This window comes from Ictalurus punctatus, chromosome 9, assembly GCF_001660625.3.
Source record: "Ictalurus punctatus breed USDA103 chromosome 9, Coco_2.0, whole genome shotgun sequence".
NCBI classification, from domain to species: domain Eukaryota; kingdom Metazoa; phylum Chordata; class Actinopteri; order Siluriformes; family Ictaluridae; genus Ictalurus; species Ictalurus punctatus.
The window spans coordinates 15,032,501-15,037,500 of NC_030424.2; the positions used below are offsets into that span (position 1 = coordinate 15,032,501).

Sequence of the window (5,000 nt, forward strand, 5' to 3'; positions counted from 1 at the left end):
GCATAACACATTCCGAGGAAAGCATGATCTCCCTTCTTCTACATCCATGAGTTCACAGACACCCACGATTGGCTAGTTTCGCTGCCATCCCTTCCACCCAGACAGCACGGACAGTTTTACTCTCTTGACTCCTGGCCATGGATGGCTGTGACATCATCAGGATCCGTGCTTGCGATCTCCTGACTCAGGAGCCAAGTTCACAGTTCTTGGGTAACTCAAGGTTCATGCCACAGCCCAATTAAAAACAAGGCATGATCATTTCTTATAATGGACTAATATGCTTTTAAAATATGGTTTTTAATGAGACGTTATATACTTGGACAGTTATCAGTATACCTGGGCAGAGTGCCAGTACACTGTACACTCTATGGCTAACAGAGTGTGAGATTCATCCACAGAAAAGTCTCTACTGCAGATTATTAACTATTTACATCTAATATCACTTTCTAGTAGGGGGCAAGGTGGCTTAGTGGTTATCACGTTTGCGTCACACCTCAGGGGTTGGGGGTTTGATTGCCGCCTCCGCCCTGTGTGCACGTTCTCCCTGTGCTTCGGGGGTTGACTCTTTACGCTTTCCTCCCCAAGTCCAAAGACATGCGTTGTAGTTTAATTGGCATTCCCAAATTGTCCGTAGTGTGTGAACGTGTGTGCAGGGGTGCCCATGGGTTGGCCTCCCATCCACAGTGGGATAGGCTCCAGGCTCCCCGCGACCCTGTGTAGGATAAGCGGAATGGAAAGTGGATGAGACAAGTCAATAAGACAAGTAAAAGTGGAACATGAACACTTAAACATCTGAATATGTTTTTGTTTTCTTTCTAATTTGAAAAGCATGATTAGTATTTGAAAGTAAAATTAGTTGTCGCAGCTCGTGTGTGTGTGGGTGTTTGGTTTCTGGGTGATGATGATGGATTATTATGGGTTGTCTCGGATACTGCACTGCTGAATTCTCTAACAATAAAAGGACTGGTGAGATTGGCTGGCTCAAAACACAACCAATGTGGAGAATAAAACACAGATGACATTTGATATCTACTCCCTACTCACACTGCTTCATTTTTAAAGCAACACGTTGGTGGTTGTGGTTGTAGATAAGGTTCATTCTATTTTCTGTTCATAATGAATTCCTGTTAAGTGTATGTTTAGATAAGTGGCAATCACTCAGGGCTCAAGACAGGGGACATCCCGGACAGGGTCCCAACCCATCGCAGGGCACAATCACACACATTCACACACTACGGACAATTTGGAAATGCCAGTCAGCCTACAACCGACATGGGGAGGAGACCAGAGTACATGGAGAAAACCCCCAAAGCACGGGGAGAACATGCAAACTCCACACACACAGGCGGGAACCCAACCCCAGAGGTGCGAGGCAAACATGCTCACCACTAATCCCATGTGCCCCCTTATCATTATTGTCTTCCATCTTAAAGGAAAACTCCACCTTGAATGATTTGTTTATTATAAATTCGTCATATTCCTTGTCTTCCAAGATTTACCGTATCTTATATTAACCATAATGCCATTCAACTACATTGTGACACCTTCATTACCTTAAGGGACCAATGCAGCAACACTTCAGTCCTCTAGTCTGTCCAGCTTTCTCACCTCCTCATCTATATACTCTGCTCAAACAGATCAGGTTCCAAAACGTCAACTTTAATGCTAATACTGTCTGTCCTCGAGCAGCACCATTGTGACAACTTGTCACGTTGTTGGTCACTAAATAGCCAAGCGTGTGTAGTCTTCACTATGACCATGTTGGATTTCTCATTGAACATCACTGAAAATGTGAGTGAGAAAAGAAGCTCTTGCTTTTTTGTTTGTTTTTAGGAGCTAACATTGAAACCTGACCATCATACATTATGGTCGAGTTTGTTGAAAGTTCTTCTATTAATGTTCATTGTAGCTGCGCTAGCAAGATCACCTTACAGCATCAACCCACAAATTAGCGCCAGAATTCACCAATATTCTCAAATAAATATGTTTAACGTGTTTCAGGGTGGAGCATATAATTAGCGACTATTAAATAATAACAGATGGCTTGTCATCATAATAGGGCCTTAACAGCCATAACAGCTTTTGCCATTATAAAGTGGATAAAGGTCAGAATGGGGGCATAAGCGATGGCTGCCAAAATGGATAAATATAGCATGTAATGATTATATTGCTACACTCTGCAATCATGACATGCTTTGCGATATATTATATCAGCCCTAATAGAGGCCAGCAGTCAGAGTTCTGATTTCAGTATTATGTTAGAAATGAAAATAAATAAACAAATTCATGGAACATCCTAACAGAGGCTTGAAATAGTCCAGTAAAAATGTTATTTTTGATTTCTGTGTCATTGCTGCAGGTCTCAGTGGTGATTAGTTTATATTCACTGTGTTCTGTGCAGTATCACGTATTTTCTCTCTGTCTCACACTCACTCACAAACACACTCATCCCTGTGTCTTACTAACCTTGTGAGGACCTTCCATTGCCATAATTATTGATGCAGCTAATTAATGTTTTTATCAAAGCTGCAGTTTGTTGGTTTGTTTATTTCTTTGTTTTGTTTTTTAAGGCAGTTATTCTCATGGGGACTGGCCAAATGTCCCCACAAGGTCAAAACTGTTTCACTCCTATTGTTATGTGGATATTTGGTTCCCACCAAGATAGAAAAAAAAAAAAACCACACACACACACATACACACATCATTTCATCACTCCCAGGCTGTGATGCCTGTTGATGGATGATAAAAGGGAGAGTCTCATTCTTTCATCTTTGTGTGTGTGTGTGTGTGTGTGTGTGTGTGTGAGAGAGAGAGAGAGAGAGAGAGAGAGAGAGCAAGAGAGGGAGATGTGAGCAGGGGGAGAGAGCTAACAGGCTGTAACTAGAAGAAGAAAGACAAGATGGATAGAGCAGGAGGTCTGAGAGAGGGACGGACTGAGGCTCTGAGTGACACTGATGTGATCTGAGCATGACAATTCTGGAGGTTCTAGAAGAGCCTTAAAAACAGCTATAACAATTTTCCTTCTCTCTTCTTTTTCCAGCTGTAGTACACTCCACGAGCCAGGGCTCTTCACACATCCACATCCACTCTGAGCTTTTCTCCTATTTACTCCTGCAGCTGTGAGCTAGAGGCGTGAGTGAATTACAGAGCAGTCCCAGCTGTGCAGCGCCAGACAGAGACAGAGCAAGACAGAGACAGAAAGAAAGACATAGTGAGAGAGTAAGAGAGAAAGAGAGAGAGAGAGCGAGAGCGAGAGAGAGAGAGAGAGAGAGGAGGGTACAGGTGGAATAGATAGGATTTGAGTGTATGTGTGGTGAAGGAGAGATATTAGAGCCCAGGCTGATGACCCTCTATTTATTACTGTTTCCTTGACAACTCAAAGCTGAGTGTGTGTGTGTGTGTGTGTGTGTGTGTGTGTGTGTGTGTATACATGTGTGTGTGTGTGTGTGTGTGTACGTGTGTGTGCGCGCGCATGCACAAAAGGATGAGCGTAGCTGTTTTGGGGAAATTAAAATCTTTCTCACACATATTCTCTCTGTCTCATGCCCCCATGTGTTTCTATCTCACTCTTTCTGTGTCTCTGTCCCCATGTCCTTCTCTTTCACCCTCACCTCCCACCCTTCCAATCGCACGCACTTGATTTTTGTGAGAAACAGAACGAGAAAGCAAAGTAGAAATTGATTTGTTTATAAGCAAGGGCATGGCTTTTATTTCAACTTTAAGGGAACTTCCCCGCACATGGCACTGACTCATCATATGAGTAATGTTTTATACTTATAATTAATACATTAATAATAATTAGTATAGTTAGTTTTGAAGTTTTTGAGTACAATATATTACACATGTAATTTGGAATCGATTGTGTTAAACATCCTCACTTCAACTTACTGGCATTATATTTTAGACAGACATGCTGCAATATCAGTCCCTGTGTTACAAGATCTGTTCCCAGTTATTATGGAGCATCATGGGAGTGTTCGTATTGTTATTCAAGACTAGGATGAGAAAGCGAACTGAATCTCTGAAGACAGAGGCCGTTTCTCAACACGCGTTCTTATCCGATCTTGCGTCCTTGTGAACTCGTTCTACGTCATGATCCACCGCCGAGGTTCAATTCCAATACTCAAAAACGCAAGTACCGGGGACGCATGAAATTTCACAGATGTGTTCTTGATATCAAGGATGCATCGGATGCAGACCCGAGCGGACCAAGCCCACTTGAAGTCCCGGAAGTCATTGCAGCAAAACAATAGCGTAGAATAAAAAAACACAAAGAAAATTAGCATTTTCATTCATTTATTCAACAGAAATATCAATAGATATGATATACTTCTGTGGAAAAAGTAAGTACACCCTTGGCCTCAGAAGCTAGTATTGCCCCCTTTAGCAGAAATAACGTCTTGTAGGAGTTTTGCCTAATTCTCCATCAGGCTTACTGGAATTTGTGAGCACTCTTCCATGCAAATCCCCCACAACATTTCAGTGGGATTCAAATCCGGGCTTTGACTAGGCCATTCCATAACCCTCCATTTCTTCTTTTTGAGCCATTCCTTGGTGGATTTGCTAGTGTGCTTAGGATCCTAGTGTCCTGTCGAAAGGTCCACCTTCGGTTCAGCTTCAAATTTCGGACAGATTGCCTCACGTTATCTTCAAGCACTCTTTGATATGATGCAGAATTCATAGTTGAAGCAATGAATGCAGGCTGTCCATCCCTGAGACGGTGAAGCAACCCCAAACCATAACATTTCTACCACCGTGCTTCACAGTTGGTATGAGCTGCTTCTCTTGAAAAGCTGTCTTTGGTCTACATATATATATATATATAATTATTTATCCCTCCAAAGAAATCCAGTTAAACTATGCTAGATTCCATCCTGATGTAACGGTAAACTTGTTCATTAGTTTTTAGTCAACGTGAGGTCGCAGTTGCAATTTGAGAGCTTACTACATTAAAACATGCTTAAATAGCTTTTAGTTAATCAGCCTGTTGACAGTAAATC

At 42.1% G+C, this 5,000-nt stretch overlaps 1 protein-coding gene across 1 annotated transcript in view; it reads left to right on the forward strand.

The window, feature by feature from the left end:
* jmjd1ca (jumonji domain containing 1Ca) overlaps positions 1–5,000 on the forward strand; it is a 71,531-nt gene that overhangs the window by 41,119 nt on the left and 25,412 nt on the right. The window lies entirely within an intron of this gene.